Genomic DNA, 15,864 nt, shown 5'->3' with positions numbered 1-15,864 from the left:
TTGCAACAATTGTAAATGTGAGAACAACTGTATTTCTTTTCTATCTGAATCATTGGATAATTTCAATAGAGTATACAAAATTTACAAAAATAATAATAATGGGAATCTAATATTTTTGGGAAAATTGAAAACAAGTATCATTTGCATCATCATGGCACACCCTAGACCCTTTGTTATATGGAGGTAGTGTCACAGTGCACAAGAAGGGTGGAGATTGTACTGTGATGGTACAATGCTCATTTTTTCATATGGCATAGTCCTCCAATGTCTCCAATATAACAGAAAAAAAAACCTCCACAAAAATCCCTTCTTATAATTAGAACTAGTTTGATAAATTGGGGGCGGGTGTACATTTCCACTGCTTCCTCATTCATTTTTGTTTACAAAAGATTTATCATACACTTGTAGCTAAATTTAGTTTTTGCTATTTATATTTTTATAAAGTAATGAATGGATTTTTGTTCCTTATTAAAAAAGAAGGGATACAGTATTATCAATCTTACACAGAATCGAAATGGGATTTTATGAATAGTAATTCCCACAAACAGGAACCTTTGTCCAATGTGATATCATCAGCTCCCAGTCAAGGAGTTATCAGGTGATGGCAAAACTTTCCATCCATGAGGTTATTGGATGCAGTTATTGCAACTTTGATGATGTAAAAAGGACAACTCTATTGACTTAGGATATAAAATTGACTCCGTATAATTTACCTGTTTTCAATATTTAGAGTATTGTTACCCACTGGTGAAATAATATGAACATGTTATCGATAATATGCACAGAGAAGAACAAATGTCAGAGTTATAATTGTAAACCCCCTTCCTTATTTAGTTAAAAACTCTCTGTCATGAAGAATTATAATAAACTTTGTGAATTTGCATGCATGCAGCTTTGGTTTGCACATTTGTTTTTATGGTTTAGGAAAGGTCAGTGTCACATATCTGCATTAGGTTGCAAGATCCTGAAAAATAATAAGCTTCATTTTAACATTTCATTAGATGTGACAATAATTTTCCCCATAGAATAGTTTGTTTTTCAAAACAAGCTCTTCAGGGAAGGAAGTTTAAAGCAGTTGGTAATTGTTCCTGTGGATACTAATGAACTTTGCCCAACACATAATATATTGTACTACTACTTGTTTAGAAACTTTTATTGTACCAGGCTTTCATGAAGCTTGAACAGAATCTGTGGCAGACTGACCATCGCTACTGTGGTGCTAGCAAACATGAATTGAATTTGATAAGCTACTTAGTATGAGCCTTAAATTATTAACCTAAGTTTGGGCAAAGTGAGAGAATGGAATACAATTTATATAATATATGACTTTAAGGGCCTTGAAACATGTTATGATAAAATAGATTATATAAATATGAATGTTATCTGGAACCTAAATCGTAAAATTTCTATATATTAATAACTAGTTGATACGAGTAAACTCAGTAATTTGAGTTATGAACTAAGTAATCATCAATAAACCAACAAGTTTAAGTGTGAAAAAACTGTCAGCACATTCACTACAAAAGTCTGAAGATTGGGAGCTTTCAGGTCTAAGGCCAAACATGCAGAAAACTCCACTCAGTTCATGATTGAATGGAGGATTCCATGGCTACAACCCAAGATAAGAGGTTCACCCATCCCTTTCAGGCATTTGTATGATTGCTGCCAGCAGCACCTATATGACATGCTCAAAGGGGGGTGCTTTAAAGAATCCCAAGTTAAACATGAATGCGATGCCACTGTTAAAAAGGCATTTGTTATCTTAGGACATTAACGAAAGAGTTAATAGAACGCAGCTCATGGGAAGTAATTGTTCCACTCTATTCTGCTGTGATTAGACCCTGCCTGAAATAGTATATCCAGTTCTAATCACCATAGCTGGAAAGGGAGAGTGACACATTAGAGTGAGTTCAAAGGAGGACTACCAGAATGATGGAGGACTAAAAATCAAGCCTTGTAAGGAAAGCTTGAAGGATATGGATAAATGGTTAGCAGTCTCCAAACATCTGAAGAACTGTCAGCTGGAGAAGCACAAGATCTGAACCAGTGGGCTAAAAGTACAAGATGATTCAGGTTAGATGTGGGGAAGAACTTCCTCTTTGTTGGAGATATCATGCAGTGGAACATGAAGTGCTGAGTTTGTCCTTTGCTGAAGATCTTTAAGCAAAGTCTGGACGGCCATCTGTCAGAATGATCCAGTGTATCTTGCGCTGAATAAGGGATTGGACTAGAATGATATGTAAAGCCCTTTGCAACTCTCTGACATTATTATTCTGTTAAGTTCCCAACTTTTTTATTGAATTTACTCATTTCCATAATACCATACTTGAGTTGCAACTGGTTGTATATTCCAGAGTACTATGTGAGAACTTTGAATTTAATCCTCTAAAATAATAGATTTTAACCCAGACGTCTTCAGTTATGCTAGCAATGACTGTCTTGTGCAACATTTAATCTTTGGACTCTGCTGTTCTCTCTGAATTTATAGCTTTGTAATTAAATGCGTAAGAGAAGTGAAAAAAATACTCTCTGGAAAATGTCTCACATTTTAGGGGAAAATAGTAGGAATGATTGAAGCTACTTGTTTTATTGCCTTAGATTCTTATTAGGTGGACAAACAGTGCTAAAAAGAGTGAATCAGATTTAGTCCATCTATTAAAACATTAACAGACTAACTAAAGCAGATAAAACAAAGAATAATTTTCCTGGATTATAGGAAGCATAGCAACTGGTTGTCAGTATATCACTAATTCAGAGTTATGTCCCCCACAGGCCTGGAAACTACATAAAAGTACCTCTGATTTAGAGATTCATCTAAACTGAGATTTTTCTAATACTGAAACTACAATTAGCATATTTTCAGTCAACAACTCTTGTAATAAAATAAAATCTTCCATATTCTGAGATTACTATCTTCTTGAAAAGCATTTTATGATAGGAAAAGGAGTTATAATTTGAAATTCAACCAGATAAACAGTTATGAATGACATTGGTATAAGAATGGTATAAAAACAAGCATTATAACATCAGATAATATAATTTCTTAACTTAGGCTGAATTTTGCACAATATTTTAGACAGCAATATCCAGGAAAGATTTGAAAATGTCATGTAAACCACTACACCCAAAATGTTATTAAAATTTGCCTTACTGTATCTTGAACTTTGTAATGAGTAGTATGAAAACAAGTAGAATGTAATTGTAAATGATTAGTTAAATAATTGTCCTGGCATCAGCCTCAGTCAAGTATGCACAAGTTTGTAGCTGGTTTGTGATATAAATTTTATGTCTAAAAAAGAAGGAGGCACATGTTCAGATTTTATTCAGTAAGACGATAGACTAATTAGGCCTACATCCTGATAAACTATCTTTGTGGTAATTTTTTGTTAAGCATTGGGATTTTTCAATGTGCGGTTTTTAATAAACTAACTGATTGGGTTATCTGGGATTCTCTTTAGCTAATGGACTCCAATTAAGTGGATGGGATGTTCTCTAGTAGGACTTCTGCCATTTATAGGTATAATTCATGTCCTTCCTTGCTCTAATATGGGGTCCAGGTATGTGTGATAACATGGATTGGGACGAAGCCATTGTCTCATTGTTTTTCATTGTTTTTCAAAAGGCAACTGGACTTTCTTCGTTTTTTTTTTCTCCTTGAAATGTTTAACTTTTTATCCAAGAAGCTTCTTTGCTTCTTTCAGCGTTTCTCTTTAAGATGGAATGACGCTGTCAGCTTTGAAAGATATTGTGGTATGTCGCCTCCTTAAAGGCTTCTCTTAAGTGTTTAATAATGATTGCACAGTCTCTACGCTGTGTCTTACAGTCTCTGCTCAATCCATCAAGGAAGACATAGACTAAGTCCATTTTGTAAAACAATGTCATCTAATAGGATCCCGCAGACTACTAAGATCCCTGATCTGGGGAACAGTACTCCTTTGAAATCTGAAAGGTTTCAACCCTATCTGCCTTCTGGAAAGCAGTGAAGCCCTGGCTTTTTCCCAGGTCTTAAGGTTGCTAGTGGAACCTTATGTGTGTATTAGTGTTATGAGTTGGTTCTTAAGGCCTCATGAAGTTATCTTTTAATTGCATTTTTTGGTCTTGTTTCATATTTTTAATATAATTAGTGTGAGTACTGTTAACCACCCAAAGCAACTTGTTTAAGATGCATAGCTATATCATTTTATAAATAAATAAGATCTTCCCTAGTGGGGATTCAGCTGAAGAACACTCCAAAGTCAGGTTTCAGGTTTGTGCATGGATGAAGGCAGCTGGCTGGTCTTATGAATTACTTTTGCAGGACCTTGTTAAAGGTAGAACACAAGTCTTGGTCCTGTTCAATCCTATCCAATAGGTCCATTTCAGATTCCTCCTGTTGAGGGGCTGTTGGAATTTGGATTAGATGAAGCAAGCTGAACATGAACACCAAGAAGATGGAGTTACTATTGATTCACTGTGGTTTTCTTTCAGTCTCCAGTTTTGCTCTTAAGTGAATGGCATAGCCCCTGAAGGAGCAGACCAGGTAACTACTCCCTAACTATTGCTAGAAGGCAACTGGATGTCCAGGAAGGCCTTCATCCAGTTTTGATTGGTGCCATATTTGCAAGCATTCTTGGAACTATAAGCTGCAATGACTCACAGTTATTACCCCATGATTTAACTTCTGCAGTGTGCTGTACATGAGACTGGCTTTGAAAACCACTCAGAAATTACATTGGTAGTGGTCTTTATATTGATTGGTTACTATGATGAAATTACATCTGTTGTGTAGGCCCTACACTGATGGATTTGGGGTAACATTTAAAGTGCTAGTTTTTACTAAAAAGCACCTAGGCATATTTAGGACTGCTGCTCCAATAAAGTTGACCTTTCTTGAGATCTTTCAAGAGAAACTGATGCTTGTGGTATAAAAATTTTGGGAAGGTGGAGGACCATGGGAGATTGAAGCCAGGAAATTCTGTTTTTCCATAATGGCACTTGTATTCTGGAATAGCCTCCCTTCACAAGCTAAGCTGTTATCCTTCATGATGGCTTCCTGAGAAATATTGAAAACTGAACTCTTCCATCAAGGAATGATTATGTATCATATGAAGTTAGATTTTATTAGTGTATTGGCATTGTGTATTATCTATATACTACTGTTATGTCTGTAATCTTTAACTAAGCAAAACAGTGGCAACAGTTTTTGAACCAACGTACCTCAAGTGGGTCTCCTGTGGAACTGACATTTGGCAAATCATTATGACCTAAAAATTATCATAAAGCATTTACGGTAGCATACAAAATGTCATAAACATTTCCTATAATCAACTTCTGATGTTTGACTGCTATATAGCTCATAGGCTACTTTAAAGGCAGTATCTTCCTAAATGTTTAAGAACTTTTCATTAGAAGCTCTGCCATGGTTGAAGGCATTGAAGAATCTGATCAGGAAGTATCTCCTCAACAATGGCCCAAGAAGTCATGGGCCATCAAGTTTATTATAGTTCTTCCTTTAATTCTGAAATTGTATATAGCACAGTATAGTATAGTGAAATGTAGGGTAGTGTAGTGTTTTGTATTATTTATATTGTAAATTAATACCTATGTCTTTGCTTCCATTTTTCATTCAATAGACTGTCATAGCTCTTTACAGTTTCCCAGAATGCTGAGGGTAGATGGATGATTTCCTTGATACATCATTCATTGTGAACAAAGCTAATCCTATCTATCTCAACTTGGACTGCAAAGTTAGAGCAGGGTATGGTGATTTATTTTTGGTAACCAGTTGTTTTGTTATTTGGACTTAGCTTGTGAATGTTGAAAATAATTATGGGATGTCTGGAAAGTGAGGAGTACTAGCTATTTGTTTGATATTTCCCCCTCCTGGCTTATCCAATATTGACTTGTCTTTCTCCTTGTGAAAGGGTTGCTTTTTATTTCTGCTTAAGTCCATTGTTAAAGAAACCTGCTTCCAACTCAAGAAGGTTGGGAAATTACCAGTGTGTCAAAATATATAGCTTCTGGATACGATAATCAAGAAAGCAGCAATTTTTTTTTCCTGAATCTGAATTGTATGAGAAAAGCAACACCAGCTTTTTACTTCTTTGTGGTGCCCTCCAATTTCCAGTGAGAATTTTCAGTGCCCTGAAATTCTGGGAGTAGAGTTCAACTCATACGGAGGACACCAAGTTAATGTAGACATATTCCAACAGAGTTTTCAGTCAGGAAATGGGGCTGCTGGAATTGAATTGAGGATCCATGCTGCAGTTTACATACTTCTGTCAGATATCAGGATGCAGGTACATGTAATGAAATATCTAACCATCTGTGGAATAGCAAAAGAGGAAAAATAATTGTTACCAAAGAGAGGTGTTTGATTATGTGACCATAGAAGTGCTGGGACAACAGTTGTAAGTCATTTGTTTCAGTCCTGTTGTAATTTGAATGATCTTAAATGAATGATTGTAAATCAAGAACTGCTTGTATATGACATGAGACAATTAAACACATATTTCTGCTCATTTAAATGCCTACTTACTATTTATGTGTAGATGTTTCCAGATTCAAAATAAGGAAACAGATGCTGTGGTTTAGACATCCTTTCTTAAGTCACTATTAACACTTCCTGTGGCAGAAATAAATAATAATGAACTAGCAAATATTTCTTGTAATCAGCTAAGGGCTTTTCTATTCTTGGACATTTTTTGTCACTCGCCTTGAATAACTTTTTACTTCAGAAATATTTTTGGGTGAATTGGCATGCCCCGCATGTTTGAAATGTCCTAATGGATTTTTAATAATATTTATAACTGCCTACCCTGAAAACCATTCCAAAATATCTTGTTGGTCTTGGTTGATTTCAAAATTTGTTTCAGATTGCCTTACTCAAATATTCAACTTCTTTTCATCTTCAATTTTGTCACTGCAGGATATTACTTTCTAGAATAGGTTAATTAATTAAAGCTATTATTCCTTCTACTCAGATCATATTTCATATGTCACTGGCTGTTACACACCAAGCATCATAGAGCAATCCTCACATTTAACAATTGGGAAATGTTCTTTTCTTCAAATGTTGCACTCTTTTTTATCCAAAAGTAACTTGTGTGCTTGCCCAGTTTTTGTTTCATCAGCTCAAAGCTTCAAAAACACAGCTTATCATGGTTTTCTTTTGCATACGTTAGATGATGGATTTTGTGATAAGATCAGATAAAAGACTTCTTTCTGACTAGTTCCCTATATAGCTTTTTGTTGTATAAGCAATATTATACCGTGAATCTGTGGAAAAATGTCAGTTAAACTTTTCAGCTAGTTGTTTGCAATGATCCATGGTTCTTTTTTGCCATTCTGAGAAGTTTTCAGGCAATTCTAGGAGAGATGTTTTTATTTTGGACTTGTGTCCCCCCCTCCTACACACACACACACTTTTTTTTCCAGATATTGCCTTGACTTCAGCAGTCGCACATAACTTTCTCAGTCGAAATTGCAGCCTGGAAGCGTTTTGAGATTTGTTTATAGCCTTTTCACGATTTGTTAGAGTGAGTTGTTTTCGTTTTTATATGCTCAAATGGCTTCTTAAGGAGTCCTGTTTGTTTAAAGTAAACAAAACAACACTCAAAGCCAGAGAACTCAAGGGGTCAGAGTATATGATCACCTGTGAAATTATCTTCTAGCTAAGGGTAGTGAATCACCTTTTTGAGTATTATTAATATTTTTCGAAGTGGCTAACTATCACTGGGAGAGTATTGTCTTATTTTGAATCTGTACATAATTGCATACAAATATTAAATATAACTTCAAATTTGCAGAATGATGGTATGTTGGTGTTTAGAGTTCTGCATGCAAATGCCTTTTGAATGTTTAGGGATGAAAAGAAAAAATACATGTTGAAATGAAATATAAAAAATCTGGCTTGGATATAAAGCTAGCATTTGCGTGGCTGGGGGACAGCCTTTTCATGGTTAGTGTTCCTGAGACATATCAGAAAGTACACAGTTGACCTTTTTGAACTGTATTTTGGGAGGAATTTTTGGTTTAAAAGTAAAAAAATGGAAAATTGCACTGTTGAATTGCTTTTCGTAAACTGACAGTGCAAACATAGGGTTTTAGGGGATAAAGAGATGAATAAGCAGTAATGCAACAATAGCACTGATTTCAAATCACACGAACCAACTATAATTCAAGTATGAAAAAGACAGTAGCACTAATTTGTTGAGGTAGGTAGGAGTGTGTTGTGTGCATTTATTAAAATATAAACCAATGCATAGAAAAAGGCTTTCTTAGATAGGGTGATACAAATTCCTTAACTGCTATTCATAGATTTTGATTTCCAAGCACTTTACAATCCTTGTTTTTTCTTCTATGCCATCATTCCAGGTTTTCAGGGCCCTTTTTTTATTATGGCGACCAAAACTGGACAGAATCCTAAGGCACTGCATACCTCCCTCCATGTGGACGCAGACCTGTTAAGGTCCACATACTAGCTATATTTATTCAGCCAGGTGTGATGATGGGACTATCTATCCCACAATGTTCTAGTTTATCAAAAAGGCGGCTGTAGTCTGCTTTATCAAATAACTCATTAAAGTTTGAGTCTACTATATGTATAGTATTCCTTGGTCCAGTAAGCTAGTAATTTTGTCAAAGAAAAGAATAAGATCTTAACAAAATCATGCTGGTTCCTGACATAACCATGTTTGTTTTTTAAGTGCTAACAAAACTTGATTGTCTTTTGCAAGATTTTCCAAGAAATTGATGTGAAGCTCATTGGTCTGTAGTTCCCTGTGTCCACTTTTTTCCTTTTTTAAAATACTGGCACGGGCTCTTCTCCACTCTTCTGGTATGTCTCCTATTCTCTAGGATTTCTCAAAAACTTCAGGAAATTTCTCTGACACCTGCTGGTTCATTTAACACCTTGAGATGTAATCCATCCCATCCAGGATGTCTTTATATAATGATGGAAACATTTTGGGTTACTTTGCTGTGTATTTTTGCCAAATTGTTTGAAAAGGTACACGCATTGTTGTGCTGCTGGATCCTTAGAAGGTCCTTAATCACAATAAAGACCTACTGATAAGCTGGGTCAATTTCAAATCACTTTCTGATTCTGTGGAAGCCCAACTTAATTATTTTCACTTATAATCTTTCTTGTCTGAGTGTCTCTGAATTTACAGGATGATCTAAATCTCGGGTGTCAAACTCATGGCATTACATTGTCATCACATGATGTTTCACGGCGTTTTTCTCTTTGCGGAGCTGGGATGAGCGTGGCCTGCACGTGATGCATCCAGCTCATGGGCCACCAGTTTGACACCCCTTCTCTAAATTTTCCAGCATACTTTTGCAATCATGTGGAAACATATTGCTATTATTTCTAAAAGAACAGTGTGAAAATAAATAATTTATAATGATGAAGAACATGATTGATTATACAGAATTATATAAACCAAACATATAAAAGTGTAGATAATTCATCATCTACATTAGGTAAATGAAGCATGATCAATACTGTTTCCCTGTTTCCCATTTTGTAGTTCATTTACTACCTAGCATTGGTTGTGACTATTATATTGAATTAAGTGGGTTTCATATAGGCAGAAGAATTGGAGAAGTAGCAAAAATTTAGAAATGCTAATCATAGCTGGTGACCAGAGAGAATTTCATCATTAATTCTTTTATTGAACTATTGTGCATGAAATATTGTTGAAAATGTATATAAAGTTGTTATTAAATATTACTAAGCAAATATTAAATGGCTTGCAGCAGTATCTTCACCAATGTAAATAATTTTATGTGAATGTTAGCTGTATTTTATCTAAAAAATAAAATGAAGTTCCAATCAAATTTGCTTATTGGAAAAAGAATGTAAAAGGTCTTAAAGTGAGTCTAATAAATTACCAAAAATGTTCTGAGTATTGTTTCTGAAAAAGCATTTAGTATACAGAATATTGTTTTATTGAGCATTTGGTATCATGGTGTAGAAAAATATTCTGTTAACTTTATAAAAGATTACATCATACAATTCTTTAGGAGCTGTGGAATATATCTGAAAGAAGATGAAATGGGTTACCAATTTTCTATATTAAACAATGTTTTCTACTAATAAAAAGTGCAATTAGATCCTCCAAAATCAATGCTGGATAATCAAATGAAATTAGAAAAATATTTCTCCTTGTTTCTGAAAATATGAAAAAATGTTTCTATGAAAGAAAATAACCCTTAGTAATTAGCAAAGTAATTGGATGATTATTGCATACCTAGAAATTATAGTAGAAAAAATATATTGCCGGTGACCAAGATTATTTTCTCCCAAGGGTCACTGTCTTAATTAAGTGTACACTAAAGCAGATGTACAGTGAGACTTTGAACATAATACTAAGCATGTCCCAAGGCTGCTAAGTTGGCTATTCCTAAATGGATTTTAATGACTGTTATGCCTTAGGCTTTGTGCTAATGAAGCTTTTGTTGTAAGTTGAAAAGAGAGAGAGAAGAGAGAAAGAGAGAGGGGGGGAGGGAGAGAGACTCTACCCTTGTGAGAGATTTATTTGTGTATTAGAGTCCTCTTTGTTTATCTTTGTTGCTAGTTTAGCACAACAAGCTGCTGTGTCCCTATAGCAAAATAATTTCCTTCTTTGAACAAATCCATGTACACAGCATGGCGAGATGCAAGTGTTAGAGCCATAAGGTATATTCAGTCTCCTCAACAAAATGTGATTATCATGGGACTAAGGTTGTTTATTTGAGCTCTCGGTGTACAGATTTTTATTTTACATTATGTTTAATGTTGTGTTAAGCAAATAATCTTGAGAGATAGCATTAACATTTAGAATGATTATTTATTTTTCTGATGAGAATGCCTAAACTGATGGCTTATCTTATCTCCTGTTTTAATGTTCATTCCATTCTGTTCATATTACCATATAATTTAGTCAAATTCCTATCCACACTAATACTGCAGATGTTTGAAACAATTGGATAAAGTTGAAATGTTAAAGCAGTTTTTTTTTTATTTTAAGCTATTCTCAGCTAAATAACTACAAAGAAAAAATTGAAGAAATAACACAAAATACTTGCATGATTCCACTTTCCTTAAAACTGTCAGTGATAGTTACCTTTGAAATTATTTCATAATTATTAAAATAAGTTCTACTGTTTATAAGAGTAAGTTTCTACATTTATCCCCCCTCCATTAATGCCAAGCAAGAGAGAGAAACTCCTACACGCATAACAACAATCTGTTTGTTTTGGATTATGGCACTTTTAAATAAAAAACAAAAAGTTAATTCCTGTGAATTGCGTGTAATGCTGTTTTTTTAGAAAGCTGGTGTAAACAGCCATACAAAGATACTAGCTTAATCAATTTTCCAGTCAGAGAGTAGAATATGATACTGTATAGCCAAAAATAGACTGCTAAAGAAAACCCTAGAGAGGATTAGAAAGACAGGTTCAAAACACAAATTTGACAAAGTGCATTCAAAAATTCTGCAAAATTGAACTTTAGGGTAATTTTTTAAATTATTGAAGAGAGAATATATTTCATGTGCCATTTTTTTAAAAAAAATTGAACCAACTTGCTCCTAGTTATGAGAATGAATTGTACTAGAGATATTTATAACTGCATCACTTCTTACAAAATTCCTGACTATATTCATTACTCGAGGATTCAACTTGAGACTGAAAAAGTTTAGTGGCAGTACTAAAATATATTTTCCAGCAAGTCTATATTAGGAAAATTCATGGCTCCATTTCCTCCACTATATTTATCAAACCTCTTAGTCCAGAGTTAAATAGTAGTTGGTTGCCATTGTCTACATGATTTGAGATAGTTTGTTGCATGAACTTAAGCTTATGAGAATCAATTAAAGAGCTGTTTCCAAACATTTGAATAGTTATCTTATAAATGATGGAACAAATGACTTTATGTTATAAGAAAAAAAAGATGTAAGACTAATCACTAGGAAGAATTTCCTGACGTTATGAGCTGTTCAATAGTGGAACAGAGTTTTTTTTAAAGGAAGTAAACCATGATTAGAGGTTTTTAAGTAGAACCTATCAATTCTTGCCCAGTAATGGATTTCCTGTACTGGCAAGGTGTTGGATTAAGTGATTTTCCAGCCTGATCATAAAATGTAATCCTGTGACTTCAGAAGTGTACATTTCTGAATAAAAAATAGACAGCATGCATCTTTCCTGGCAAAACTTCATGGGTTTTAAAAGTAAAAAAAATAAAAGCATTTCTAGAATTGCATTCCTTGATTCTAATACCAGTTTTTTGTTGCACTGATCATATTGTATTGATTTTCAAATATCCCCATCTGTCCCTATAAACCTGTGTGATCAGTTCCACCTCTTTATATAGTTTTTGTTGGGACATTCTTCTTCTGAATATTTTTACCTGCATTAAGTATTGATATCCTTCCTAAAACTGAAAGCTTTCTGTTCAAGCCTACTTCTGAACATATTATTTTCAGGTTTTCATACAGTATTGTGCTTTCAGTATATGTTTCCATCTATTCCAGCGATTTTTTTTTCCTTTTGGACACATTAAAAGTGATAATTTTGTGATAAATTGGGAATAGTTTCACCCCAAGACTTTTGACACCAGTGTTTAGGAAATCTCATGTTATGTTTCCTTATTTTACTCATTCTTCTCACATTGACAAGAGACACAGTAGCTTGGTGGTTAGGACACTGAGTATTAGACCATTAAAAGTTTACAGCTTGGCAGTTTGAGACCCAAGTTCCAAGAGATGTAATGAGCTCCTATCAGTTGTCAGTCTCAACTAGTGGGGTAAAACCAGCAGGTACACCTCTTTTTTTACCTTTTCTCACATCAACTGCTAGAGTATGTGGTAGAATCAATGCATTTTTATGTTCTTCATCTAACATATTTAATTCTCATAACCAGTTTTAAAGCAATTGCTGTCTCTGTTCCCTCAATCAATCAATCAGATGTTTATTGTCAATGTACAACATGTGTACAATGAAACTGAAATGAGTCTCCTTGGTGCTGGCCCTGCAAGTCTATCATATTAAACCTAATTGTGGTGTTTATGTTGCCTTCAGAAGTCTGACAGGCCACAAATAAAAGCTATTTTTCAGCCTATTCGTTCGGCTGGCTATGCTTCTATATCTCCTGCCCGATGGTAGGAGCGTAAAGACGTGCTGACCAGGTTGTAAATCATCCCTGAGGATTTTCCTCACTGCTGAGGCAGCGGGTCCTGGCTATCTCGTCCAATGGTGTCAATAAGCTGTGTTTCTTATTTTCGTGTATAGGCCTTTTAACTTTTTAACTCAACTTTTGCTATTTTTCTCAATAATTTTTCTTCTGTGCTTAGATTTCCACCTCAAAAAAACACACAAGTGCATTTCATGTAGTTAGTTTACATAATTTATCATCATCAAACTTTATTTGGTCGAAAATCAGCTTGTTATGTAACTTATAACTTCGTGATTTCATTCTAGTTCATTTTCACAATTGCATAATTGACATTTACAGGTCTTGGTGTCAGTTTACATAATTTACATAAATAAATTTACATAGATGGCATAAAATGTAAATTATGTAATTATACAAATTACATCTGTGTAAATTCAAATCTAAAAGATATTTGTTTTGAATGTATAAACATTTCCCTATTGTCTATTAAATCAAGATTGAGGACAAATGTATACAGCCTTGTCCCATTGATCAGAAAGTAAAATAAGCTTGTGGAAGAAGTTCTGTCTTCAAGCTAAATTATGGGGAAGAGTCCTTTGTGGTTGCTATGAAGCCCTAAAATTGGTAAAATGTCGTGGAAGATCTCAAAACCATGCTTCTAGCATTCTACTATAAACAAAGGATGCATTTTACTTTCTTTGCATCCTTATTGCCTAGCAGCTAAACTGATTGAAGGTTTATTGTTTTAGATATTCTACAAATTCAGGAAAATATAATTCCTGGACTTGTCCATCTGTGTGATACATCCTTATCCACCTTGTGTTATAATCCCGTTCCTGACAATGTTGCCCTTCATAAATGCTAAATGTGACCTCAGAGAACAAAATATTGCCCATCCTTGTATTAATTTTCAAGTCTACCTTTTTTTGTTTCATTTCTTGTTGTGCTTTATTTATAGATTTTCATTTGCAAACATTCTAAGTAGTTTAATGAAATTTAATTTCCCAGGCAGTTTAGTTATTGTTGTTTTATTTTGTGACAAGTCTTTTGTGATGTTGGCTCTATTCTGGTGTCATTTTTTATATATTGTATTTTTCAATATTTTTTTACCTTTAAAGTGCTTATATCTCTTTTTATTATTGTCATATTACATAAGAATTCAAAATTAAATTTAAGGGAATTAAACTTAACCCAAAGGTGCTTTTCAAAACACAATTAAACTGAATCAGAGTGCAAATGGGTGTGGAACCTTTTGGGGACTGCTGAGAGGACTGTATTGTAGACAGAGGATAGGTGATGTCACATCCCTCCCCCTTTGTTGAGAGAGGGCTGTTCAACTTTAATAGATTGCCTCTTTGACCCCTCTTTCAAACCACTGATCCTCTCTATCCAGGATGTGGACTTTGCTGTCTTCAAAAGAGTGGCCTTTGTCTTTCAGATGCAGATGGATTACTGAATCTTGTTCTGATGGGTTTTTTCTCCTATGTTGTGCCATGCATTTGTGAAGTTGTTCTTTTGTTTCACAATGTACAGATCTGCACATGTCTCACTGCATTGCACAGCATATATCACATTGCTCAGTTTGTGTTTTATCCTTGGAGTGGATAATTCTGCCTTATTCTTGGGTTTAAAGTGTGTAAATATTTTGTGTTGAAAAGCCTCCTGAGCTTTTCAGATATTCCTGCAACGTATAGAATGACAACGTTGCTTCGTTTGTTGTTTTCTTCTTTCCTTTCATTCCCCACCATTCAGCCAGAACTGAAGAAGCTTCTTGGATGAGAAGCGAAACGTCTTCAAGGAAAAAACCAAGAAAGTCCAATTACCTTTTGAAAAGCACCTTTGGGAGAACCATGACCTGGATGATTGAGAATCTCCATAGGCAGAATTAAACTTAAGTTAGTAAGAATTTGGGATTAAAGTTTCAAAGCAAATATATCATGGCATGTGGCAAACATTTAGAACTTTTTTTAAAAAAATCTGATACTGGAAATAAATAATTCCCTGAAATGTAACTGCGGTGATAAAGGTTTTAAAAACAAGGATCTAAAATTGTCACTTCATGCTGTTGAGATGAGCACTATATAAATAAAATAAATAAACAAATAAATAAAATTCCATTAAATTAAGAAAACTTTATCATCATTAACAATTTAAATTGTAAACTAATTAGGTACTTTAGATTTCCCTTAGAGTATTTTTTAAATTCAGTTTTAAATGTAATACTCTGATTTTAAATACTTATAAACAAATCTTTAATGAAACTTTTACTTCAATTAAGGCTTATTTGAAAATAGAACTATAACTTACATTAAGACACAGCTATCATTGTAATTAAAATTAATATACAATAAACTAACATTTGTAGCAGAATTTTGTGCTGGAAAAAGGCAGATTGTATTTTTACACAAAACTTTATAATATTTGTAAAAAATATAAACCGTCATCCAAATATTCTTTCATTATTATGTTCTTTTGTTTCACTATTTTCATTTTCTGTATATTTTTAAAAATATATGTCATATATGCTTTGAAGCAAGCAAAGTAATTTTGGAAGTGATAATATAGTAACATTCTTGGAGCCCCCTAAGCCAATGAATAATACTGTATATGAAAATAACATTTTTTTTTTTAACGGGCATTTATTTTCTCCCCGTTCTAACAACATTACACTTAAAATAGCATCTTACATTCTAATACCCATTCATGACTCAGGGAAAAGTTAAATT

At 34.0% G+C, this 15,864-nt stretch overlaps 1 protein-coding gene across 2 annotated transcripts in view; it reads left to right on the top strand.

The window, feature by feature from the left end:
* The window catches only part of GNAL (G protein subunit alpha L), a 115,484-nt gene that overhangs the window by 80,020 nt on the left and 19,600 nt on the right, over window positions 1-15,864 (top strand). The gene's annotated exons all lie outside the window — the stretch shown is intronic.

This window comes from Pseudonaja textilis, chromosome 3, assembly GCF_049901715.1.
Source record: "Pseudonaja textilis isolate UNSWEBS1 chromosome 3, rPseTex1.2, whole genome shotgun sequence".
Lineage (NCBI taxonomy): Eukaryota > Metazoa > Chordata > Lepidosauria > Squamata > Elapidae > Pseudonaja > Pseudonaja textilis.
Note: the sequence above shows the minus strand (reverse complement) of the source record. Positions and strands in the feature narration are given on the sequence as shown.